The 27,864-nt window shown below is 39.1% G+C and overlaps 1 non-coding gene and 1 pseudogene across 1 annotated transcript; both read left to right on the top strand.

Moving 5' to 3' along the window:
- Positions 1 to 308: 308 nt before the first annotated feature.
- Positions 309 to 27,864, top strand: part of LOC129498484 (cytochrome c oxidase subunit NDUFA4-like) — a 48,701-nt pseudogene continuing 21,145 nt past the window's right edge.
- On the top strand, positions 8,420 to 8,562 carry LOC129498984 (U4 spliceosomal RNA). The gene has a single exon (XR_008662253.1). It is a non-coding gene; the product is annotated as a U4 spliceosomal RNA (small nuclear RNA).

The following is a 27,864-nucleotide window of genomic DNA, read 5'->3' as shown; positions in this document are numbered from 1 at the left end:
CCATGTGATTATTCACCACGTATCATCACATGTTCTTCTAACACTTTGCAGGTCTTTCCTTAGCCAGTTCCATTGAGAAAAAATTGACATGTATCACTACGTACATTTAAGGTATATAGCATGATGGAGGAATGATTACACCTATAGGTTCAGCTAAGATCCATCTTCTCATTCAGATACAGTAAAAAGAGAAAGAAGAAGAAAAGAAAAACCGAAGGAAAAAAAATCTCCTTGTGATGAGAACTCTTAGGATCTACCCTCTCAACAACTCTCCTGTATATCCCATAGCACTGTTAACCGCGGTCATCATGGCGGACGTTACATCCCCGGTAACTGTTTATCTTATAACTGTAAGTTTGTACTTTTTGACCATCTTCTTCCAATTCCCCCTCCCCCTACCCTCTATGTTTGGTGACCACAAGTCTGATCTCTTTTTCTTTGAATTTGTCTGGTTTTAGATTTCACATCCAAGTGAAATCGTATGGTATTTGCCTTTCTCTTTTTTCACTGATAGGATTTTTTTCCTGTTTTTATGACTGAGTCATATTCTGTTGCATATATATGCCACAACCTCTTAATCCATTCATCCATTGATGGACGTTTAGGATGTCTTCACTTTGTTGATGGTTTCTGTTGCTGTGCAGAAACTTTTTAGTTTGATATAGTCCTACTTGGTTTTTTCTTTTGTTGCTTGTGCTTTAGATGTCATATTAAAAAAAGTCCTTACTGAGAGCCATGTCAAGGAGTTTTATTTCTATGTTCTCTTTTAGGAGTTTAATGATTTCAGGTCTCATTTAAGCTTTTAATCAGTTTAAAGTTAATTTTTGTGAATGGTATAAGACATAGATCTAGTTTTATTCTCTAATAATACACTCATTTACAGTCTTTTACTTGTTTCTTATCCTTATTATGTTCCTTTGCATAGTTACTACAATATTTTCCCTTGGGGTTACCATGAGGCTTACATGACATATTTTAAACTTATAACATCTTATTTTAAACTTATAACTACATAACTTTAATAAAATTCATAAAGTTTACATTTTTATTTCTCCTCCACTATATGTTTTAGATTATTGTTATTACAATTTACATGTTTTCTGTATTGTGTAACTGATAACAGATTTTTATAGTCATGGTTACTTTTTGCTGCACTCTTTTTTTTTTTTTACCTTTTAAACTAGAGTTACAAGTAAACTATGCAATACCATTACCATATTGCAGAATCTAACTGTGACTATATATTTACTATTACAAGTGAGATTTATGCTACTTTATAACATTTACCATGCTAATTAGCATTTTTTTTTTTTACTTCCACTTAAAGAACCCCCTGTAGCATTTCTTGTAAGGCAAGTATGGTGTTAATGAACTGTCTTAGCCTTTGTTTAAGTATTACACCTTTGTTTCTGAAGGACTGATTTGCTGGGTGTAGAAATCTTAGTTAACAGTTATTTTCTTTCAATATTTTAAGTATGTCATCTTATTTTCTCCTGGCCTGAAGTTTTTGTTGAGAAATCTACCAGAAGTATTATGGGTGTTACCTTGTCTGTAACTTCTTTCCTTTCTGTTGCTAGTCTTAAAAATTCTTTGTCTTAAACTTTTGACAATTTAATTATTGTCAGTGTAGCCCTATTTAGGTTCAACATCTTTGAGATCCTTTGGGATTCACAGATCTATATCCCCTTCTTTTCCCCCAGGTTTGAGAAGTTTTCAGCCATCATTACTTTAAATATATCTGTCCCCTTCTATTTCTTTTCTGGAATTCCCATGCAAATATCACTTCTTTTTCATTGTGACCTCTAATTCCCATAGGCTTTCTTTACTTGTTTTCCTCCTTTTTTTTCTTCCCTCCTCTGACTATTATCCTCTAGGTCAATGATTCTTTCTTCTGCATGGTTGTATCTCCTTTGAAACTGTCTATTAGGTGCTTCAGTTCGGTTGATTGTGTTTTTCACCTGTAGGTTTTCCATTGTTTTTGATGTTTGCCATTTCTTTGTTTAACATCTCATTCTGTTAATGCATTGTTTTCATGATTCTGCTTAGTTGTCTTTTTTTTTTTTTTAGTTGTCACTAAACTTTCTTAAGAGGATACTTCTGAATTCTTTGTCTGACAGCTTATAGATCTCCATTTCTTTGGGTCAGATATTGGACTTGTATTAGTTTCCTTTGGCCGTGTCATATTTACCTGATTGCTTTTGTGATCTTTGATTCTTTATGTTGGTAACTGTGCATTTGAGTAATCAGGCTTCTTTTTCTAGACTTTACAGGTTTGCTTTTGCAGAGACCATTCTTCATTAGCCAGCTCAGTTTGGGTTTCTGGTTGTGTCTGCTGGTAATGTCCTTGGGCAGGTGGGACCTGCTATTACAGTCTATTTTGGGGCAAGGAACTGTGTGAACTCTGACATTGGGAGGGGGAAGGTGTGCCACTGGCTGATAACAATTGGATAGGGCTGCTGGTTTGGCTTCCTATCCAAGTGGTACTGTAAGATGGGCTCACGGTTGTCTGGATTCTCTGATTGGACTTACTAGAGGTCATGAATGGGCACTATATTCGGTAGGATATTGTGCTATTTATTAACTTGCCTGCCCTGGAAGGGCAGCATGACAGGACCCAGGGTCTGTACAGCTTATTTGAGATTTTATCAGGCCAGAGTGTGCACTGAATTCTCTGGTCAGATGAAATCATTGGTTTTGCTCTGCAGACGGGAGAAGCCATTTGCTGTGCTATTTTTGTAAACAGGCTTGTCAGATGGGCTGTGGAGTGTCCTGTGTGTTCTGGTTAGGTTCCCTACTCAGACGGGTTGAGGGCTGTACTCAGCAATGAATGGGGATATAAGTTCCTCGCCTGGGCACAGTGGGGGAAGCATCTCTAAAACTGGTAAAAATGTTTATTGTCTTAACTCAAGCTGCCCTGTACCTCCAAGTTCTCTGGCTCAACAGGGCCACCGGCTTTGCTTTACAAACTATTAACTTGGCCTGCCTTTCTCCAGAGTCAAGCGCTGCTGGGCCACACAGCTTCTAGTTGTTGCCAGTTCTCCTAGTCAGAGGGAGCTGGAAGGCATCTCCACAGTGGGTGGGGCTGTGACATTATTCCTTGCCTGGCAAACAGGGCTCTAAGGCAAGACTCCTTGTTTGGGGATCCAAATCAGGCACTTCTGCACCCCTGGGAGTTCCCAGGTTAGAGTGTGCCCCTGATCTGGTTCTGTCAGTGAGCAAAACTGCTGCTTGGGATTACTACCTGGGTACCGCAGGTATGATTTTGGTCTGCCAAGATCCAAATGCTGGTTGTTGCAAGCCCCTCCCCACTTTCCTGTCACAGTCCAATTCCTAGTAGTCAAGTCCTGAGGATTCCCCAGGGTGTGAGATAAGAGGTTCCCACAAAGCAACACACAATGCTGGGTGAGGCGGGGCTGCTTGTCCTCCCTGGGTTCTTTTTTTTCTGATAGAGGAGTGGGAGGCTCAAGGGAGTCTTCTCTGCATGGTGCTGTGCTGGACTGGGGAGGGGCAATGTGGCCAACAGGTAGCTGCTTCTCTTACCCTTCTAGTGCAGTCTGTCTTGGTCTCTATAGTGCTGTGGGGTGCAGGCTGGGGATGGTGTTCTTCAGCTGGCTCCCATGTTCCAGGATTCTCTCTATGGTGTCTTTTTCTTGACTATTGTTGTTCTTGTGAGGGGGAATGAAGTCAGGAATGACCTATTTTGCTATCTTGGTGATGTCACTCCCACAGGTTTTTTTTTTTTTTTCCAAATCGTGGTTATTGCTTATTAGTGAATTATGACTAGTATGTATTTTTGTCATTATTTATTTTTTTAAAGTAAGTATTTATTTATTTTAGAGAGAGAGAGAGAAAGAGAGAGAGAGAGCATGGGGTGGGGGGTCAGAGGGTGAGGGAGAGAGAATCCCAAGCAGAGTCTGCACTGAGCATGGAGCTGGATGTGAGGCTTGATCTCATGACCTGACCCAAAATCAAGACACTTCACTGACTGTGACACCCAGGTGCCCCAGTTTATTTTTAAATTCAAGGGACTATATACGATATTATAAGATATAAAACACCAAAATAAATTGATGTAGTAATGGTAGGTATATTTTTGTGAGACCTTGTTATAGGTATATATTTAGGTGTGTAGGTGTATATGTATCACTGAAACACAATGCAAAATGTATTTATCACTGTAGGTCATAGAAAATTTAGAGAAACAATGCAACACATGACTAAAAAGCAGTATAAGTTCTTTGCCAATAAGATATGTCGACCTTGGTACAAAGGGAAAGTATGTATATATTAATGAATATCAGCAAAATACACAACAGTAGGTTAGTCAAAGCCCAAATATATGTATGTAGGTGATTTTAAAGTCATAATCCTCTTTCAGTACCTGCTGTCCTACTGTGATTATTTTTTTTCAGAATAAATGTGACACTCTTTGAACGTTTTTAGGATAAGGACATGCCTTGTTATTTGGAGTCCTCAGTGCCCGGAGCACAAGAAGTGCTGCGTCAGTGCCTACTGAATGGATGAAGGGAGGAATGAGGACCACGGCCTCCTATGTAAAGAGCAGTATTTTAGAGTAGCACATCTTGAATTTGGTGAAACTTATAACCAGCTCTTTTATTTTACGGCTGTTTATTCCTTTTAAAAAATGAATCACTTTCTGCTATATGTGAAAGAACTTGAATAAGCCACAGAAATTTTCTGAGGAAGCGCGTAAGATAAGAATTGTCATGGTGGCTCCTTGTCTGTCTTGCCTCAGTTGGAGTTCTCTTCTGTCGGCTTCTCCAAGGACGCGATAGAAAATGTACTTATAAATGAGTTGGGCCAGGTTTACCTCAGAGAAAATATGTCGAATACATGTTCTTTGGTATCTTAGTTATTTAACCTTAAAGCTTTGTGTCAAACACTGGTATTAAATTAAAAGCAGAACTAACACTTTGTGAGTCAAAAATATATATTTTTTTAAATTCCGTTTCTTTCCTCTTTAACAGAGTTATATAAAGGTGTCTTGTAAAGTTTCCATGATCTTCCCAGAAAGTATCTTATGCAGTTATTGCCTTAATATTTGCTGTTTATATTTGTGTCAAGTGATGGATTTAACCAAAGTTGCATATATACATAATTCAAATTTTTATTTTTTTAGGGGCCACAGCATTGCCTTTTAAAAACTGGTGCAAAAATATGTGAGGTGGAGAAGTGAGGCAGGACTCAGAGGCCACGATATCTGGACATACTGAGAAATAGCACCCAGAAATTTCATTTGAGATTCTTTAGTTTATTTCTTGCTACCTAAAAATTGTCTTATTGTCTTCATTTCTTTAATGAAACATATTCTCTGAACATTTTCTTTCTGATTGCCTAACATATACCAAACATCGAGCTCGATGTTGATGGGTCAATGGTAAACAAGATGTAAAACCACCTCATGATAATGGAGAGGACACAGACAAGTAAGGCAGTAGGGCTGGAACGGACGTGCGCACGTCAGGGCAGGGGTGACACAGAGCATCATGAGTGCTCATGGGGCATCGCCTCGGGTTGGGCCCCATGGGAGGCTGCTTCTCAGAAAAAGTGGGAATTAGCTTGAGGACTGAAGAATGAGTAGGAAGCTCCCTGGGCAAGAAGAGGGCAACCTGAGGTCTGAAGATGAGAAGGGGGGTGGGGGGGTGATTGTATTTGTGCTTTCTGAGAATTTCTCAGTAGTTCCACGTGATCAGAGCTCAAGAATGCGAGGTGAGGATATGGAAAGACTGGGAGAGAAGGGTAGGGAAATAGGATTTTCTAAACCATGTTCCAGAATTTTTCCTAAATCCTGAGGGGAACAGGGAAGCTTTGAAGGTTTTTCATTAGAGGAGTGAGATGACAGTTAACTTGTCACAACTAATGGTGCTTTGCAGCAGCACCAGGGCCCCCTTCCCCCTTTTACTCTGCAGGGGAGCACAGAGCCATAGGGTGCTTCCCTCCACCTCCTTCTTTAGCTGCTGAAGGGGAGACTCAGACATCACGTCCACTGGAGCTGCAGACTCCGTTGCTATCGGCAGAACAGCAATCACAACACTTGAAATTAGATCTCTTAGCATTTTATCTTTCTGACTACCTAGCGAAAACTGTTTTTTTTTTCCTTCACTCTGATAGAAGATGAAAAATGGTAACTGAGCAAGAATATGTATAGTCCTGCATGACAGATGGGGAGCATTAAGCCCATTGACATTTACTTAAAAAATGGTACTGTGATTAACAAATATTTTCTCCACTTTCATCGAAGGTGGAATAAAAAGAAATTAGCTTCTATGGCAAGCGCTTTCTTTGTTACACATGCCTGCCTAGTGTTTCTACTTATTTCTGCCTGTGGGTTCTGTATTAGTCATCCTAGACTTATGCCCTAAAGAGAAACGTATAAAATTAGGCTTATACCAACGTTTTCAGCTTCTGGCATCCCTAGTGGGGCCTCCTGTTTGCTTTATTCTGTTTTGTCTGCTCTTCTGGATCACTTGGTTTTTAATTATTCTCCTAGGTCTTTGCATTTTGTCCTTCATCCATCATTTTTTAAGGGTCCTTGAACCTTTCAGAAAACGAGTTTTACATGTATCTTATGGGTGCTTGAAAATCATTAGAAGCCAACATTCTCTTTTCATAGTAAAATGTTCTTTCCCTTCTCCTTTTTTCTGTACATGGTTTTGTGAATCTGCTTGAAATCTCAGGCACATACAGACCACAATGTGTAGGTCAATAAGTTACTTGAACGACAAAACAGAGAAACAGTTCTTCACGCTTGTTAAGGCAAAAATACAGCGATATATTATCACCCTGGGGAACAAGAAAAGGTCTGGGTACATCATTCTGGCAGAAACCATCACATACGCACAAATATAGTATCTTAATTAAGAAAAAAAACCCTATGTTGAATGACTAAATAACTAAAATTGTCTGATTTGTCTTGACACTCACTATCTGACCAGCTGCTTGCCATGTCTCCTGCTACTTTTATTTTCCTACCATTAGCGGTCCACTTGCTTTTACCTTGACTAATGGAAGCTATATACTTGTCGTAGGGGAGCCTGAGATCATCCAATCTGGTTCTCGCCTCAGGCCTGGGCTGTGCTTTGGCTTAGTTTATGTTCTTCACCCTCAGCCTTTCATACTCTTCATGATCTAGCTCCCAGCCCGCTGCCAAAGGTCTAGCAGTATCTAGGGTTCTGGTGTTAAGGTAGTAGTTGAGTTTTACTAAGGTCCTAAATAAAAATTTTCCCGAAAGGGTGTGTGTTTCTGGCAGGCTATTAATGCTCTTTCTTCTTCAATCCCACGTATTTACATGGCTAATTACTTCCCATCATTCAGGCCTTGTCTCTGAAATGCCATTTCCTCTGATCATCCTAGCTAATACTTGTGTCCCAAATCACTACTTTGAGGAAGCCTAGCTGCTACTTAAAAAAGGACCCATGATGCTGTTTATCTATATTTCACATAATAGTATTAATGTGATTGGTCCACATTATGAGAAAACTCTACTGCACGGCGTCATTTATGTATACCCAGGATCCTTCCATCTTGTTCGGTCATGAGCCCAACATATTTCTACTATCTGAGTAGCTAACTAAAGCTGTGTTATTGCTGCATTCAGTTTTTAGCCAATGGGAAGAGAAAAGAGTGCCCAGAGTAGGCATGCTCAGTATGCTAAGGCCCAGATCTAAAAGTGGCGCACATTATTTCCTTCCCTATTTCATTGGTGAGGACGTGACCACATGAGCACACTTGCTGCAAGGGAGTCTGGGAAATGTAGTTGGCTGGGTAGCTGTGTGCTCTATTCGACCCTACTTTATATGAGGATGGAGCTAACAGGCTTCACAACACTAAGTCACTCTGTTATTTCATGATCTTGTTTCATTTTTTTCATAGTGGTATCATTATCAGAAATAATTTTTAATTAATGACTTAATTCATTTTTCTCATTCACTAAATCTCTCAGGGTCTCTCATTACCGAATGTATGATCTATAACCACAGAACCATGTTCTTTTTGCTTATTCTGCATCTTTAGAGCATAAACTAGTGCTTGGCATATAGAAGGTATTCATAAGGGTTTGAGACCCCTGAGACTGGGTAAACCATTTGCTCAAGCTGAAGGCTAGATTTTCATAAGTGGTGCCTCCTTTTTTTACATCTGCTGAAAGGCCCCCACATGAGGGCAGTCAGGGGTCTAAATCTGAGATTCTTTGCTGGAACTGCACTTACTGGAGTTCTCACATTCTTAGAAATTACAGACTTCCATCTTGGACTGGGCATGTTTAACAGTTCACTGACTTTCATGAAAAACATCTACACTGTTGGACAAATTCCATTTGCCTGGTATACCAAATTAGGGGGTAATTAGTGGCCCACTGTATTGCAGAATACTTTTATTGTGTCTTTGAAAGATGGAGGCAAGCTTTGCGCAGTGGCAGCATCATAGCCAATGAGGTTTATCCGAGGCACGATTATTGCTAATTAAAAGATGGAGGCAACATCTCAAATTCCACCCTGGTTCGTTCAACTTTCTGGAGACATCTAGCTTTTTAGCAATCAGATCATGCTATTCTGGCTTGAGGGCTATTGTAGGGCTTGCCTCAAATGTATAGATCCCAAAGGAATGAAAACCTTTTCTAAAGGAAGCTGGAAAGTTCTTATTGGATACTCTTCTATTAGAAGCTCCCCTGTGTTCCCTACTTTTGTCTCTTCAGATTTGCCATGACCCAGCCTAGGTCAGCAATTCTCATTCCTTGACTTATATTCATCTATATGCTTGTCTCCTGGTTTATCCCAATTTTATATGGTCTTAACTCTTCTTCTTGAATTTATTCTCCACTGGTGCCTATGATCCTGGTGTTGAAATTGCAAAAAGGCGATTCATCTAGACTCCAAACTTTATGTGAGTAGGGACAAGGTCTGTCTTATGAATTATTGTATATTCATTGCCTAGTAACACCTATCACATAGCAGATAAGCACAAAGGTAGACACATAACAGTGAAAAGATAGGCACTAAACTTTGGGAGAGGTGCAATGGAGGGAACACTAAAGTGTTATGATGAAGTAGAGAGGGACTCAGAGAAGACATTGCCTAAAGAATTAATGTTTAAGTAGAGATACCAAGGGCCCAAAGAAGAACAGAATCTATGGTGTTATAGTACAGTCGCTGAAAGTTCAGTTTGGGTTTATAACCTCGTTCTATCACTTATGATATGTATTAGTCTGCTCAGGCTGCTCTAAGAAAATACCGTAGACCGGGTGGCTGAACGACAGACATATGTATCATAGTTCTGGAGGCTGGAGAGTCCAAGAGCAAGGTGCCAGCTGATTCGGCTCCTGGAGAGGGCCCTTTTCCTGGCTTGCAGATGGCCTCCTTCTGGCCGTATCCTCAAATGGCAAAAAGAGAATAATCACTCTCTCTCTCTCTCCCATCCTCCTTCTTTTTATAAAGCCATTGGGACCATCATAAGGACCTCCCCTTATGACTACACATTAACCTCTCAAGGGCCTGTTTCCAAATGCCATCACGTGGGGGGCTAGCATGATCTATATAAAATTGTTCAAATCATTCCACTTTCTTACACTTTTTCTTCATCTATAAAAGAAGAATCGTAATGGAATTTACTTCGTGGGATTGACATATTAAATAAATCAATATTCTTAAAACTCTTTTAAAAAGAGCCCAGACACACTAAGTGCTGCTATTTGAGAATTTATTAAATAAATAAAAATGAAGTGCATGACAAACAGATAAAAGAGGATGGACACAACTTTGTAGGAGAAAATGGCTTGACAGTTTATGTGCACAGAAAGGAAGCTAGTATGAGGAGAACAGTGAATAAGGGTGGAGAGAAGCTTGAGATGAAGTAGAAGAGGTGACCAGGGGCTAGATCTACTTGGACCTTGAGATCCTGGTTAAGGAACGTGGGTTTTAGTCTAAATGCACTGGGAAGCCATCTTATTTTAATCAGAGGATTTAAAGATTAGATTTATATTTTAAAAAATTAGTTCAGGTTATCTATAGAGAATAGATTGTAAAGGGTAAGGCAAGGAAGTACAGAAACTGATTAAAGGCTATTGTTTTAGCCCAGGCAAGGATAATTATGTAGTCTGGAACAGAGTGGTGGTGACAATCTGGGGGAAAATTCAATTTTGAGGTTTGGAGTTTAAATGGATAGAATTTGTTAACTGATTGGGTGGAAGAAGAGGGAGATGTGAGAATCAAGGATAGTACCCAGGATTCTGATTTAGGGTCTTGGCTGTAAAAAGGTATTAAATGCTTAGTTGAAGAACACTGTAGATGAATCGATTTATTGAAGAGTGGGTATAAAGATGTCAGTTGTGGATCTGTCAACTTGAGAAGCATCTGTGATATCCAGGTGGGATATTTAATTAGCTTTATTATCTATATAGAAGTTTGGAGGTGATATCTGAGTCAGAGATGACTTGGGGGAATGAACTATATTTGAATGATATTTAAGGTGGAAGAATAAATGAGGTTACCTAGAAAGAGGATGAGAAAAAAAATATTGATATGGTTTAAAGGATTTGGGTGGGGGTGGGTGGGATATGCAGTAGGAGTTAGGACTGCAAAAGAGAGGCGACCTAATGTTCTCTTTTTACTTTTTTCTATTTATTATAAAAAAATTCAAACATACAGAAGTTTGAGCAAGGCAAAATGGTACAATGAACAGCCATACACTAAGTAGTCCAGGTGGTGGATTCAACAGTTGTTAACATTTTGCTTTATTTTGTTCATCTATCTACCTATCTGTGTATCTACATTTATTTCTATGTCTGTCTACACATCTCCCCAAACTAATTAGCAATAATCACTCCTCAGATAAACCTCATTGGCTATGATACTGCCACTGTGCAAAGCTTTTCCAAACTATTTCAAAACAGGCTGTAGATATGATAACCCTTTACCCCTAAATATTTCAGCAACCATCTTCTAAAACTAAAGACATTATTCTGTATAACAACAATATCATGAACACATACAGTCATACCTTGGAGATACTGTTCATTTGGTTCCAGACCACCACAGTAAAGCAAATATTGCAAAAAAGCAAGTCAAATAATTTTTTTTTATTTTCCACTGCGGATAAAAATGTGCCTATACTCTACTGTAGTCTGCTAAGTGTTCAGTGGCTTTGTGTCAAAAAAAAAAAAAATAACAATGCACATACCTTAATTTAAAAATACTTCGTTGCCAAAAATATTCTAACCATCATTTGAGCTTTTAGTGAGTTGCAATCACTGATTACAGATAACTGTAACAAATATAAAAATAATAATAAAGTTTGAAATATTATGAGAATTACCAAAGTGTGATACAGACACAAGCTAAATCTGTAAATACTAATGGCCTTCTGCTGTTAGCACTTTGTCTCGGCAAAGTTGGGCCTAGGGCTCTTTGTAGAGGTTGAACGGCATGACTTACTGATATCCCTTCAGATTAATGATTTATGATCAACTATTAGTAGTCATATCCCAATTGATTTGGTAAAGAGTTAAAGATGAAAGGAGATAAAATCCAACATTATTTAGTGAAGGACTGTAAGTTGACCGTGCACTATTGACTTGCACTTTATCATTCCATTTGGTAGTTTTATAATGCTTTCTCTACTGGCAACTGACCCAATTTCAGTGATTCCTCTCTTTAAAATTTTTCACTCCCTGCATGTACCATTAAATATGCCATTAATTTAATGTTATTTATAATCCCAGTTCTTCACTCCTCTCACCAATTAGAATGACCATATAATTTATCTCTCAAATTGGAACACTCTGTAAAGTAAAAGGAGCATCATTAATAGTTACACAGAACTAGAGGTATAAAGTGGGCCGTTCCAGGGAAGCTAGATATGCGTGGTCACCCCAGCTATGGGTAAATCCCCCTCTCCCTTTTGTTTTCCCTATTATCTTACTCCTTTATAACTGAGGCCACATCACATATTGCGAGTAGAAGCCCCCAGGATATCTCTCCATATTTAAGAAGTCATAGAATAAAGTGCACATAACCACAGTTTTTCAAAATTTTAAATATGGTTAAGTGATTTCCAGCCATACCTTGCTTTTTCTAATATTTTTAATTTCCAAGGTTTTTCTCCCTTATTAATTTCTACTTAGTATATCATTTATGGAATTTCTTAGAGTTACTTTACATTGACTAATCTGAAGGAGTCTCTACTAAAGCCCTTGGCTAAAAAAATATACAAATTAATATAGGTTTTAAATATCTGTTACCTTATTTCACATAAGTGATAGATTATATTCTTGCAGTAAAAAGAGATTATGTCTTTGTAGTAAAAAATGAAGTCAATTTAATGGAAACATAATTCTTGAATATATTTGAAAAGTATAAAAGTCTCCTGCAAAATTATATTAAAGAGAAACCCTTGTACCAATAACTATTTGTTGAATGAATAAATAAATGAATGAGCCAAATTAGTGTTTTAACTTGTTTTTAAATTGATAGGATAGTAGATTCAACCCTTGCTTTTCTTACAAGAAAAGACAAAGATGAACCCAAGGTAGACTTATTCCTTCCTTCATCTTTTCTGCCATGATTGCTCCATTAATTTGAATCAAAATGAGTATATGGTAAGAACTTACTAAGACCGCCAGTGGACTTTTGGGTTTCCCCTAAAAGTAGGATACTGTTACATTCTGCTTTGAAATATGGTTTTGGTAGGTCAACATAACATGAGTTGTTTTCCTTTTTTTAATTTTGTAAATTTTAGGGTATTTTTTTCTTCTCTTTTTTAAAAGCCTTTTTTTTTTTTTTTTCAGATCGGTTTTCATTTACAGTAGAGTTGAGAAGGTACGGAGATTTTCCATACATCCCCTGCCCCTACATATGCGTAGCTTCCCGCGTTGTCCACATCACTCACCAGAGTGGTGGGATGAGCCTACACTGACAGTTTGCCTTCGGGTCGTCCATTCTATGAGTTTGAACAGAAGTACGGTGACATATGTGATCGTTACACCATCATAGAGCATATTTTCACTGCCCTAAACATCCTCTGTGCATGGCCTGTTCATCTTCCCCACTGCCCCCACCATCGTTGCAACTACGATCCTTTATTATCTCCATAATTTTGCCTTCTGAGTTTTTTCTTTTTTTTTTTTTTCCTTGTCAGCAATGGGTATTCCACAAAATAATTTTGAAACACTTCAGCTTTGGAAGGGGCCTGTCGGCACTCAGCACGCATTTCCACTGTCTTCCGTGTTCCCTGTGTTGCAGGGACTTATAAGCTAAGTGCTACATTTCTCAGGCTCCGTTCCTATGAAGGTTCTGTATGATTTAGATTCTATCAACAAAATGGGCCAATGATACATGAAATTTATGGGAGAAAAGGGAGGCAGAGACCATCTTCTTGCTGCCATGGCTACTGGTGTGCGAGTCAGGTAGATTTGTTTACTGTGGTCAAACTCCATGTGCCTGTGGCTGGGTTACTATCTTCATGGACGTAGAGGCCGCAGCAGCAGCAGCAGCAGCACCAATGGTTTTCTTATTCCTGCTGTCCATCCAGGCTGATGCAGCCTCGGAGCTGGTGGTCCAGCTGTGGCTCCTTGACTTCGCTCTTTGCCTTAATTTGAGGGCACCCAGTGTCAGTATTATACTCCTCTGAGATACCCAGAAAGGTTTTGGTTTCCTAAACTGAATCTCAAATGATACTACTTTATAATGTTCAGTTTTTTATATAGCAAGATTTACTGAAGTAGTTCTCTATTGATTATAAGTTGGGTGCCTGGGTGGCTCAGTGGTTGAGCATCTGCCTTTGGCTCAGGGCCTGATTCTGGGGTCTTGGGATCGAGTCCTGCATCCGGCTCCCCGCAGGGAGCCTGCTTCTCCCTCTGCCTGTGTCTCTGCCTCTCTCTATGCCTCTCATGAATAAACAAATAAAATCTTAAAAAAAGAGAGAAAAGAACATATAAGTTAACTATAAGGTTTACAGATTTTTAGTTGATGCATTTATAAACTATGCTGTGAGAACCATTTCTGACTATTAACGTTTGAGTTTATAATAAAAATTTTATACGTGGCCCTTAAGATACATTTCTGCTTAAAAGAATGTGCACAATTTAAGGCACACATAGACATGTATGCATGCATATATCCTATTTATATTCATAATATCCTAAACTAATCTCTAGGAGGGTTGTAGAAATGAATACTTGTAGCAACTTTATATGCGAATTGAGATGATTTTATTTCGACGGAGAGAATAGTAAGGGAGGTAAATGGGTTGCTAAATAGGGTTCTGACTGGGGCCAGTTGAAACCTTTAACATCCTTAGGCTGGAACAACCTCAGGATGGTATTTCCTCCCACCGTCTATCATCTATCTATTTATTTTCTTTCTATCTATTGATCAATTGATGGATTGATCTATCTTATCCATCAATCATCTACCTAACTCTCTCTGTGACTATACATATGTGTCTATACATGCACCTATATGTATATAGGTCTAAATGGATAGATAGACACGTAAGTAGCTATTTCTAATTTTTTTTTTGTTTTTTGTTTTTTTGTTTTTTGCCTTTCTGCTTTCATGCTGACTACTCTGATGCCTCAAAAAATATATCCAAAATCAAATGCTTAACCTTTCTTTCATTTGGACCCCTGCTTTGCTGATGCTCTGAGTAGGGGCCTCAGATTGGGAGCCCTCAAGCTCCTCAGTTAAGGGTTGGGAGCAACTTGTACAGCTGGTGTGAGGGAAGAATAATGAGGCATTTCCTGCCAAATTCACATTTCTGCACGGGTCCAGCCTTGGCCAGCTAGGAGTGAGCACATACAGAAAGGAGAGCGGTAATCATTTCTGGGCGCCACACGTGAGCTCTGTGAAAGCTCTGCTTGCGTCAGTTGCTTCTGGAGCAGTAGTCTGGTTGTCTCCCTTTGTTAGTTAATTGTACACATCACTTGCTAACTTTTACTTTTGCGAGTTTTCTCTTCCTTGTCAGGCTCTGATAGGGTTCACCCCCAACAACCTAGCGATATGCTGGTATCTGTCTCTCAAAACAAATTTATTGAATAAAGGAACAAATGGGTAAATAAAGAAATGTCAATGACACATGCTACCCAGCCACCCTGAAATCACTCCTCCATCATCGTACATATGTGCCTAAATATAGCTCAGTGTGTCCTGAACTAGGCTCACTGAGGTGTGTGTTCTATTGTGAAAATTGCCTTTTTCTGAATTTCTGTTGCTTTCTTTTTTGTTTTATGTAGATACAGCTGGAGATAGACAGGACTGTGTTTAGAAGGCAGCAAATACCAAAATTATGTAGACATATCTATATTCTATATTCTCATTGTCTTAAAAATCAGAACTTGTCCTAGTTTCTTGGCATTCATGAACGCATTCCTTTGGGATAATTGGATGTGATCTTTCTAAAGCCTTTTCTTAGCCCTATGGAATGACCGTTTATCTCCACAATTTTCTACTGCATCTTTTTTGAATTAAGCTCAGCACATTGTTTTCTTAACTGAAAGGTCAGACTTTCGATCTGATTATTTCACAAGAATTATCAGCCAATGACGTCTCTATTTTTCTACAAATATTGATTTCTCTAATTTCTTTTTCTCTAAATATATCTCAGAGTTAATAACTTTTAAGGTAGTCTTTCTTTTAATGCCAGAATTGCATTTTGATGTTTTTGAGGTATCCAGGGAAGACTTTGCGGATTCTCTATTTGTCTACATATTCATTTCACAAATGGAATTCTTTGAATATTTTTACCATAAGAAACATTACAAAGTGTACTCCCCAAATATGTTGTAAGCAGGTATACATTTTTTAAAGATTTGTAGCAATGAAGGAGACTCAGAGGCTATTTCTGTACATTTTCAAATATGTGGATATGGAACAGAGATTTTGCTTAGTAGGTTTTAAAAAAATATTGGCCCATCTAATCAGGAGAGAATCTGAAAATCTCCACTGACGTACCATATAATTCCAAGAATCCCTAATTGGTGCTCTGCTGCTCAAGATTTCTCACAGTATGTTCCAAGGAACAGAAGTTTTATTTTATCTTATTTTTTTATTTTTTTATTTATTTTGTTTTTGTTTTTGGTTTTGGTTTTGGTTTTTTTTTGGAACAGAAGTTTTAAAGAATGTTAGTAGTGCTACACAAGGACATGACTGTGGTCAAATAAACTTTAGGTTAAAAAAAAAAATGAAATGGGCTTCTGTACTTAAGGAAGTGGCAGAAACTGTCACCTGCTTCTGTGTTCAGTGTTTCTCTAAGAGAGGCATGAAGTTCACAGCTTTTCTCAGGTGTTTGACCTCGAAGAATCCCCTTTTTTCACAGAGCAATTTTGTGGACTTACGTTCTATAAGAATGTGCTTTAGAATTGGTGTAGGCCAAGACATCGAGATGGACAAAGTGACTTTTAACCCTTTTAAAGATCAGATGTGATCACTCATACATACTCCCCCACAAACAGCCCTGGACAGCTCACTTCCCTGAGCCTCACGGAGGTTCTAAATCAAATTCCCAGGGATTTGTGGCTGACTTCATTTCTTAGTCAACAACGGGGCAGAAATCAATCTCTCACAACATTGGACATAGTTAGCAATAGCAGAAGAGCCTTTCTTACTGGACTGGCACTCAGGAGGGTAGATTATAGAGTACAGGGATCTTTGTGGAATGACGTCTTCTCCAAATAAACTTGAAGCATCTGTCAAGTGTAAGTGCTATGTAGGTACCGCGAAGTGGGTCAAGGTGTGGATGGCAAGTGGTCTTTTGTTTCACCTCCTTCGTACAAGCCCTACTGTGCTGTAAAGGAAATTCTGATTACATTTTCCATTCCTGGGAAGATTTCCCTAACCACAGTCTCTTTTATTCTTTCTTTCTTTCTTTCTTTCTTTCTTTCTTTCTTTCTTCTTTCTTTCTCTTTCTTTCTTCTTCTCTTTTTCTGATTTTATTTCTGGGACACCTGGGTGGCTCAGCGGTTTGGTGCCTGCCATTGGCCCAGGGCATCATCCCAGAGTCCTGGTATCAAGTCTCACATCAGGCTCCCCTGCATGGAGCCTGCTTCTCCCTCTGCCTGTGTCTTTGCCTCTCTCTCTCTGTGTGTCTCCAATGATTAAATAAATAAAATCTCAAAAAAAAAAAAAAGATTTTACTTCTTTATCAGAAAGAGAGAGCATGAGCAGGAGCACCTAACCACAGTCTCAATCCCTCACTAGTACTCTCTTATGTTGATTAATTACAACTTAATTCCATGGGAACCAGGAAATCTAACAAAAATCCCCTGCCCCTGGACAAGCAGAGCAGGACTAACTCCATTTTGTGCTACACCCACCATCTCATGTAAAACCCCCCACACGACCTGCCTATTGTTTAAGGCACTCCCTCACCCTAGTTTAGCTATTAAGCACACCCTTATCAGAAACTAGCACACATAGGAATGAATGCGGGGCCTCTGACCTTTAACCACGGAGGAATGAAAACCCCTCTTTTGCCCTCCAAACCTGCACACCAATTCTAACCAGAATAATAGGCTAGTTCAAATGGTCACTATAGGGTGAATCATAATTCAATTGGCCACCTGCGTGTGGACCGACATGACTGTGCAACTTTCTGCGTATGTTACAATCTCATTGGCCACGGACCCCTATAACACTACTATGCTTCTTAGTCTCGGGGTCCAAGTCCCTGCTCCGCTACGTCGGGTATACTTGGACCCAAGCTCGAGCTTGTGATTAAACCCTCATGTGATTACATCGGTGTCGGCTCCTTGGTGGTTTCTCGGATTCGCAATCTTGGGCACAACAAATTCAAGAAACATGTATGACGTGCCTAAGAAGTATTGTTTCCTGGGATAGGAAACTTTTAAAAAGAAGCAAGCATAGGTGTGTAGGAGAGTTAAAAAAAAAATTCTGTTCTAAACATATCAAGCATGAGATGCTCCTTTAGATACTAAAATGGAGCTGTTGAGTTAGTTGGACAGAGGAGCCTATAGTGGAAGTAAAATTTGGGGCTGGTCACGTACATTTGGGAGCCATCAGGGTAAGGATGATGTTCAAAGCATGGGACCGATGAAAGAATCTAGATATGTAGTATAACTAGGAAAGCCAACAGGTGTAAGGACTGATCTCCGGGAGCATGGCAGCATTCAGAGCTCAGAAAGAGGAAGTGGATGTGGCAAAAGGGGCAGAGAGAGGTGGCCAATGTCTTGGAAGGAGGAGTTAGGAGTGTGCCTTGATCTGGAAGGCAAGTGAAGATAAAGTTTCAGGAAGCAGGGAAAAATCGTGTTGGGTGCTGTGGAGTCAAGTAGGGTAAGGTCTAAGTTCTTCCCACTGGATTTGCCAATGTTGGGGTCATTGAGGACCTTGAGAAAGCAGTTTCTATAAAAGAGGTGCCCTCTCCTTCTTGGTAGCACTGGATGATACATAAATTGCTTTTCAAAGAGGAAAACCATACCGGCGTCAGCCGAAGACTGGACCTTATTTCATCTAATTGGTTTTGGATCAAAAGCAGCTTGTTTAGTCCATGCAAACATTTTGTCCCTTATTTGATACCTGTATGTAGATGGACTAGAGAGAAATGAATTTGTTTTTGTGGCTAAGATTTTTTTTTTTTCCTTTAATCTTTCGCTCTAAATTTGGTTCTTACACCCGGAGGATATGCTGGATATGTGACAAGAACTCTGAAGTAAACATTTGAAATGAAACCCCGATACTGAGTCTTTAAAAATTGTTTTCTCCTTTTAATGAGGCTTTTTCTTTGGCACCAACACACTACTGTTTCTTTCTAGGCTACTTTCTAGTTAGAATTGTGGTAACAAAGTCAGCTTAATTTTTATGGACTATATGATTTGTTTATACTGAGGTAGATTCCCCATTCCTTATTCTGGGAGTTGATTTTAAAAATTGCAGGAAGGTAGGGTAACATGGATGCTATCGTGCCCATCCCTTAGTCTCTAGACAAGCCACAATTAAGGAATTGGAGTGAGCTAATTAGACATCCTAATATTCAGTATCTCCAAGAAAGGAGATTAGAAATGTATTAGGAAACTGTAATAGCTTTTCCTGAAACATTCAAGCTTTTTCTAATAAATATTGTAATTCCAATTTCAACGGAACTGAGGTCACAATGAGCAGTCAAAAATAGCTTCTTAATACCATCTGTATATTCTATATTTTTTCCCAGCCCATATTTTAGTCTGTGTGTCAAAATGGAGAAAATGAGGTATGTTGTTTCTCCGTTTCACTCTCCCATTTTTTTCAAAAATAAGACAGTCTGACAGCGAACTAGGCTTTTCAAGGTCAGCAGCTTATGTGCCTCCGTTTCTTCATTTGCAAAACAGGCAGAGAGCTTCGCCTTTGTTGTGTCGTCTGAATGGTCTGAAGTCTGATTAGATTATTAGACTCATTAAGTAAACTCTGTGGCGTTTGCCTCCTTGTTGGAGGAGAAAGACGTTTTGCTCTTTTGGTATTTGAAATCTGTGAAAGAAAGGCAATTTGCTGTATTTGTTATTTGAATTCTGTGAGGAAGTGTACGCAACACACGTGCAGCCAACTGCAAGAGTGTTTGTAGGAGGTGCGACGCCTGGCCCTTGATGCAACCTCGTGTGGATACCAGCTTTTCTCCAGCCCCTTAACGGGATCATGGTGCAGCCTTTGAGCAAACCCCTAACACAGTCCCCAAAGCCAAAGACGCTGGGGCAAAGTCCATCTAATGCATTTCTTCTTTTTGGGGGGGGGGGTTAGTGGGGGGTGAGCTGTGAGACTACTAGAACATTCGCCAAACAGTGGTGCCCGACAGGACAAGCAGACTGATTTTGGACACATGTATTTTCAACCTGGGTGGCTTCTAGCTGGGACGGTAAACGGGCTCCGAAGGAGGGTAGCACGGTGGCATGGCACATCCTGTAGATGGCAATGTTGCACTTGCAAAATAAACAGACCACTGCATCCACAGAGTCCTTCCCAGATGCAGGTTGCTCAATAACCAGTGAACAAGAGCTTTAATGCCAATCCAAGGTATACGGTTCGGAAAATATATTTCAGATGTGGAATCCATATGGAACAGATAAATATCGATAAGTGCCAGCATTTACATTTGAAATTGTGATGGTTTTAGGGAATGCTTTGTTTACCTGTGTGCTTTCCTCTTAAGTGGTCTCTCTCTCAATCTCTCTCTCTCTCTCTCTCTTTTTAAATAATGCATTATGTCAGGTCTCAGATTTGTTTTCACGTTGGCTGAAAGATGAACACGGTCATTACGAAAACCTACAGATTTAAACGACTTACGCCAGTCAGTGAGCCACCCCAGAACCAGGAAGACCAGGAGCACAGGCATAAACTCACTTGGGCTTGCCCGTGGGCCTCCAAGGACAGTTCATTGCTTTCTGGGCCTCTGAGCCCTGAGGCGTCAGGGACTGAGGTGGGAGGGGAATGTTTCCTCGAGCAACTCCCTTTGTTATTCTCATTCCGTGGATTGGATTTCAAAAACAGGGGGCGAGCCATATGCAGAGAGTTTTATTTAAAATACAAAGCCTCGAGGGATCCCTGGGTGACGCAGCGGTTTGGCGCCTGCCTTTGGCCCAGGGCGCGAACCTGGAGACCCGGGATCGAGTCCCGCGTCGGGCTCCCTGCATGGAGCCTGCTTCTCCCTCTGCCTGTGTCTCTGCCTCTCTCTCTCTCTGTGTGTGTGACTATCATAAATAAATAAAAAATTTAAAAAATTATAAAATACAAAGCCTCGATAAGGCAGATATGCTCACTCCCTTGCTTTTAGATCAAGATGAAAAATTCAAATATACGTAAAGGGAGACTGGGGAGAAACCGCAGGAAAATGTAAATGGAAACTATCAACTTCAGCAAGCTAGCATCTGGACCTTCGGACCTAACGCTGCCCTTTCCTGAAGGCCCAGGAAGAAACGGAATCATAGTTTTGTTCTGGCTCATCTTCCTCCTTAACCATGAAATATCTGTCACTATTATTATTGCTAAGAATAAAAATCTCTCTGTAAATTTTACCCAGACAAAGACCAAAGGCTCTTTGCTAAGAATGGGAGAACGACAAAAATGCACTGGGCTTGTAGAAAGAATTTGAAAGCATGATTTAAAACTTTTGGTGCACTCGCGGACTGAATAAGAGTGATCTTTCTTAGGAATAGAATACAGGCAGGCTAGCCTTATTTTTTCCCCCTAAAACACGTCTTTGGTTACTGAATGATTTTAGGTACTGGAGACTTTTGGTCATATTCCATGTCAGTGTATATTTATGCTCTGGCTTCTCTTCCTTTACAAATTCTTTGACAGCAGGAGAGGAAGCTGTGCAGAGCACAGGTGTGCAGGTGGGACAGCCCGGAGGTGCCACCTGGCTGTGCCCTCCTTAGCCTGTGACTTGCTGAAAGTCACTTGATTGTAATAAACTTCGATTGTAATTGATGAAACAGTAAAAACATCTGTACGCATCTCTTAGGTGTTTTGGCTCATAAGTACTCGATAAATGATGGCTTTTCCAGGTTTTTTTTTTTTTTTTCCCCTCTAAGAAATGAGATTTTCTCTCATCATTTTTCTCCTCTTAGGAAAAGAAAAATTACACAGTAACTATTCAATAAATATTTGTTGAAATATGCAGCTGGAAGAGTGAATTAATTAATTATTGAAGAAAGTTTGTTCAATGACATTCATATCAGAAAACTTTCTCCAACTTCTCTCTCTAGATTCAAGCATAAGACAAAAGAGGAACCATGTTTCAAAGGGCTCTGATTAAATCGCACAGAAGATAAGAGGCAAAGCAAAAGAATGTCAATATATTTAAAAATTTATTATGACACGTCAAGTATAATTATAGAATTTTTCCTACCGAGATGGATTTCTGATGCAGTTCATCCCGGATTCTGAACTCTTCAGCCCATGAGCGGGAGTCCATTCTAACACTTGCGCCATGACCAGGGAAATAAGGGCCATCTCCAGCTCATTATCAAAAGAAGGTTAATAATTTATTTGTTTGCTTGCTGATCGTACGTGTATGTATGTTTTCATTTTAAAGTAAAGCGGCTACAGGGTTCTGTTTATATCTAGGTTTAGAGAGCTTTATAGAACACCTAGGAACTCTGCTGAAGTATCCCAAAGCTAAACATTTGGATCTAATAAGATTTCAGAGGATTCAGATCTTTGTAAATTGGTTTTTACTATGAAGTGAATGCTTCAGCTACTGATCACAAATAAAATCTAATCCTATAAAACTCGTGGCCCAGCTGAGAAGTCTGTGATTAAAAATTGGATTCCAGGGGGATCCCTGGGTTTGGCGCCTGCCTTTGGCCCAGGGCGCGATCCTGGAGTCCCGGGATCGAGTCCCGCGTCAGGCTCCCGGCATGGAGCCTGCTTCTCCCTCCTCCTGAATCTCTGCCTCTCTTTCTCTCTATGCCTATCATAAATAAATAAATAAATCTTTAAAAAAAAATTGGATTCCATATATAAAGTCCGCTTCTTTTTCTGGGTCCCACGTATCCTGCGAAACAGCCTGGCAGTGAGGAGTAGTGCATTTGGATGACTTGCTTTTCGGGGAAAAACAAGGAACAGGACTTTCACCTCTGGAATAAGACACTGTCTCGTGTACGTGCCTAATAACTAGAATCTATTAATTTCTACCAACAAAGGGTATCAAGTGTCTCCACCATGGAGGGAATGCTTACCAGGTATCCGGGGTCATATGAAACAACTTGCATGGTTGATCTTTCCGTACTTACCTCACCCTGCCAGGTAAATACTGTTATCATCAACCTTATTTTAAAGAGGAATAGGCTGCCGGCGAACTTGAATATCATGGTTGGGCCACGACCCAGGCAGTCTGACCACCGTCATAGTCCAGAGCTTGGACTTTTGAACCCTAGACTATCCTGCCCTTCTAGCAGACACCTTTACGTGGAACCCTTGTCAAAGCTCTAGCTGAGCGAGACCTTGAACGGAAGCAGCAAAAGTCTGTGTTTCTTGGTCTGGGGTGTGTTTGTCTCTCCGGTTATATTTCTTAATCTCTTTGGTTCTGTGTCCCTCAATCTGGGATGTTTATTATTATTATCATGTTTCCTCAGAGGTTATGTCATGACATAGAATGAATACGACATACCTCCCTCCGGAATGAATCATGTTACTCCACTGTTGTGAACACAACATCTTTACTATTACTATAATATTACTAATATTGCAAAGGTTTGTGGCGTGGAATTATTTCCAGTAGAAATAATCGAAAAACACTTATAATTGAAAAGTTCCCATCTACTTCTCTAGCTTAATATAAACTTGAAGACTAAAAAAATAACATAGCTTGGCTCTATTCCTCTGGTTCTCTTGAACATTTCTTATTATTGATCTCTAAGTATTATATGCTGTTTTCGTAGTGGTCTATGATATAATAGGGAATTTTTTCGGTGGCATTAAAAACGACAACATCCGCTGTTGAGGTCTTCATTCATTACCTTGTTCAGAGTCCCTTGTAAAAAATCCTTGTGACGAATTCCTCCAAGAGCTGGGAACTTTCCTAGTGAGTTCATTATCTACCAGATGATGAGAGCATGCAGTTCATCGTGTGGTCCTTTGACCTGGTTTGCCAGGAACTTAGAAGTAAGGTTTGGAATCACTTGTTTTATTTCTCCCCAGTTAAGACTTCATACAATTTTTCTCTTTAGTTCTACTATATATAGTTCCTTTAAAATCTTTATCATGAGTTAATAGTCTTGGGTTTATTTATATGCTTTTTTCCAAATTGCCCCAAATCCTTTATGGAAATGAAAAGGGTACAAAAGGGGTGAGCAAGAAATATACATAGAAAGCAACATTGTGAGGTATACATTTGTTTTCCCCGTTCACGTAGGTAGAATTTTCATCAGTAAACCATATAATAAAGTAAAATTCCAGTGTATGACTGAAAACTTCTTCTTTTTTGCCTTTTTTTTTTTTTTTTTTTGGTTTTGATGTATGGATATCATGGCTGTAAAATAACCTTCTGCAAGCCAGATTTTAAAACAAAACAAATACTTTTTAGGGTCTATTAAGATTTTGATTGATGTTTGTTTACAACCAGGTAGGTAAGACTGAATGTTTGGACAGAAAAAGCATTAACTAGATATATTAATCCTAAACATATTCTAAGGTCATGATAAAAAGAAGAGAGATTGAATATTTTGTGTTCTTGAATGGTTGTGAAGACCCTGTCTCATCCTGCTGAATGTTCTCTCTCTTGAGAAGAAGGTATCCACAACCCAGGGAGGTAATCTAGCTTTCTACATGTCTTCCTTAATTAAAATTTGCATTTTCTGACTGAAACTGTGGAAAATATGACATTTTTACAGTAGTATGCAGATCTGTTTTTTCTACAGTTATGTGTAGCATAATTGATAAGGGGCAAGGATAAGGGGCAAATGTTTTTGCCTTTATTTATTTATTTTTTGTTTGTTTTTGCCTTTAAACCAACTTACATTCTGACCTCCTCATGACTCAGTTATTACTTTCCAGTTATTTATCTAAAGATAGTGATTTCCCACGTGCTGATCAAACTGAATACGTGTAGATTGTTTGCAAGGAAGTTACAAGTATGCAAAGCAAGTTAATTCCAAAAGGTGCAACAGAAACCAATTCTAAAAGTATTAGGACATTGGGAGATGTTTGAAATAAGTTGGTATTTATCTGTGTCATCAGGGCTTCATGAAACTGACTCATTTCATTAGTAGAAATATCTATCCAGAAAGTCAATAAAGAGTGCTGAGAGCATTTGTGAAATGCCATTGACTTTTACAATTGCAAGAAATCCATCTCCCTAAACATGAATTGTGCTATGTCTGTGTGTCTTCCAATAAACATCTCCCCATCAAATGATTTCAATGTCAGTAAATAGAATGGAACATGAAAATCCTTGTGTCTATTCTTCCTTTCAGAACAAAAACTCTGACCTTGCCACATTCACAGAAAGTTAATATACCTGAAAAAATTCAATACAGCTCTTTTGGCTAGACCTGTAGCTTTAGTTTACATTTTGGAAACTACTGCAAAGGTAATTTGACATCTTTATTTTAAAAATTATGTTAATAATTGCAGGAACACATGTGAATGAAGTAATCTTTTTCAATCAAATTCTTATGCTTTTATGGAATGCCTATTTTGTCTTTAATGACTTGGAACTATTTCCCTCTTCCTGAAGAGGACATTATGCTTTTGTTAGAGTGTGACACCCCTCTCCCACCAGTTATTTCTTCCTCTCTTAAGTGCCAGAAATGTCCTGAAAAGAGAAAACAAAGCAAAACGATGCCATTTTCTCTGAATATATTGTCTAGAACATTTTTGTCATATGGTTTTTGTTATTATCTTTACTTAGGGCAATATTCTTTTATCTTTATTATGTATTTATTTCTTTCAGTGCATTTGGAAAGTGGAGATATTTTATTCTTTATTGTATGGAGAGGAGCTGTGAAGTTATGGAAAGAAGTACTTAGAATTGTCTCCTATTACCTCCAAGTATAGAAGCAGAATACATGGTGAGATCTTCAGGGGATCATTGGGTCTTTGTAAGAAAAGATTTTAGACTTGACTCTCTTGGCATTTCCAGCCCCTGGGAGAACATAGTAAAGGGAACTCAAGTATCAGGCTGGGGTACTGAACACAGTACTCCTATGTCTAGAAGACCTCTTCACAAATTCACATTTCAGCTAATTCCTGTTTTCTTCACAGATCAGCTTGAAATTCATTTCCACTGGGAATTTTTCTTGGAACGGCTCATCTCTCACCCACAGTAGTATCTCTGTGCTTCAATATCACATGTGCTTGTCTCTATGACAACACGTGTTAGTCTACATCGTTGTTAGTACTTGCTCGTACCTGTGGCTAGTCTCAAATGGCTTAAGAGTAGGTAGGGATCATCACTTGTTTTTGTATCTCTAACACCTGGCAGCTCCTGGTAATAACAAAGCTGAATGTAGGAACAATTTTGGACTCTTTCAAGCACATAATTTGGAAAGACATTTGAAAGGAATCTATGTGTAGTGTTTTTGCCTTCTTGGTTTCATTGGTGGATCTTCTACAAACTCATACAAAATATGGCGTTACATGCTATAACATACATGTGCAGTTGCTCTAAAAGACAATTTATTTGATAATCCCTTATTTTTTTAAAACAAACTTATATATATTTTAGAGAGACAGAGAGCTTGTGCGGTCGGGGGGGGGCAGCAAAAGGGCAGGGAGAAGGAGAGAGAGAACCTCAAGCAGACTCCCTGCTGAGTGCAGAGCCGACATAGGGTGTGGTGGGGCGTTCCTGGGGGTGGAGGGGGAGCAGTGGGGTGGGCATGGGGAAAGCCCTATCTCAGGACCCTGAGATCACGACCTGAGCTGAAATCAAGAGTTAATGCTTAAGCAACGGAGCCACCCAGGTGCCCCTCGTTAATCCCTTATTGATAATGAATGTGTATCTCTTAGGATCACAGGAAATACACTGCAAGTTTATTGCTATTGTTGAAAAGTTACCGGATGCCAATTTCTACATGCATTTTATTTCTTATAGGGCCAAATATTTGAGTGATAGTAATACTTATTTTTTTTCACTTTTCTGTTTCCACGGAGGTTTTAAATGAGAGCAAAACAATCGATTGAGCTACAATAAAAAAGATAGAAAATGCCAAGTGTTACTGAGGATGTGGAACAAGTGAAACACTCAGGCACTGTTGATAGAAGTGTAAATTGCTATAAAATATTTTGGAAGCCTATTTGCTAATATCTCTAAAGCTGAGTACACACATGACCCATGATCTAGCAACACCACTGCTACATGTATGACACATTGAAAGGTATCCCTATATTCATCAAAATATATACATGAGAGTGTTTATAGCAGCACTATTTGTAATAGCTTTAGATTGGAAGTACTCCACCTGCCCTCGACAGTAGAGTGGATGATCGTTGTGTATAAAAACAGTGAAATGCCCACACAACAATTAAAATGGATGAAATGTGGCTACATGCAATGATACTGATGAATCTCTCACACACAACAACGATAACGTTTAATGAAAATATTCAGAATCAAAATAGTACATATTATAGGATTCCATTTATATAAGTTTCAAACACGGACAAGGCAAATCTATGATGGTAAAAGGCAGGAAAACTTAGGAACAAGGAGAAGATAGTGATATAAGGGGAACATAAGAGGAGCCTCGAGGGGGTTGCCATTGTTCTGCTTCATAATTTGAGTGGTCGCTACCCAGGTGTGTCCAGTTTGCGAACAGGTTCAGAGTGATGCAGCTATGAGCTGAGCACCTTTCTGTAGGTTTCTTACACCTCACTGAAAACTTAAAAATGAGTCAAAATCATGAAATCGGTAGATATTCCAAATGGTTATTTTCTCTCTTAAATAAAAAAAAAAAATTCATGGCCCAACATTATTTTATGAAATGTGTAGGATTTGGCTATGTTAACATAGCCAAGCTTTCCTGAACTTTTAGGGTTTTGTTATTGCCATTCTATTGACTAGCAAATAGGTACATACAAAACCTCTGGGACAGTAGAGTTAAAAACAGGACAACAAGTCCCAAATGGGTCACTTGTGCTAGTAAGCCCCTGTTAATTACAGTCTCAGCTCTCCCAGAAATGAATCTTAAACCAGTGAGTCAGGAATCACCGGGTCAGCACTAGTTAGTGATCTGCCCTATAGACCCCTGCTCCATAGTTCCCTAAAGGAAAGTACTTTTGCAATAACCAACCTGTTTTTTTTTTTTTTTTTGCTGTAGTTGTTGTTTCTGTTTTTTTTTTTTTTTTTTTTTTTGCCTAGAATGACTTTCTTGTTGCTGCTCCCCTCTGCCTATAAAAGTTCATTTTGTATAGTCCTTAGGGATCCTTTTTA

Source organism: Nyctereutes procyonoides, unplaced genomic scaffold (genome assembly GCF_905146905.1).
Source record: "Nyctereutes procyonoides isolate TBG_1078 unplaced genomic scaffold, NYPRO_anot_genome, whole genome shotgun sequence".
Taxonomy (NCBI): domain Eukaryota; kingdom Metazoa; phylum Chordata; class Mammalia; order Carnivora; family Canidae; genus Nyctereutes; species Nyctereutes procyonoides.
Note: the sequence above shows the minus strand (reverse complement) of the source record. Positions and strands in the feature narration are given on the sequence as shown.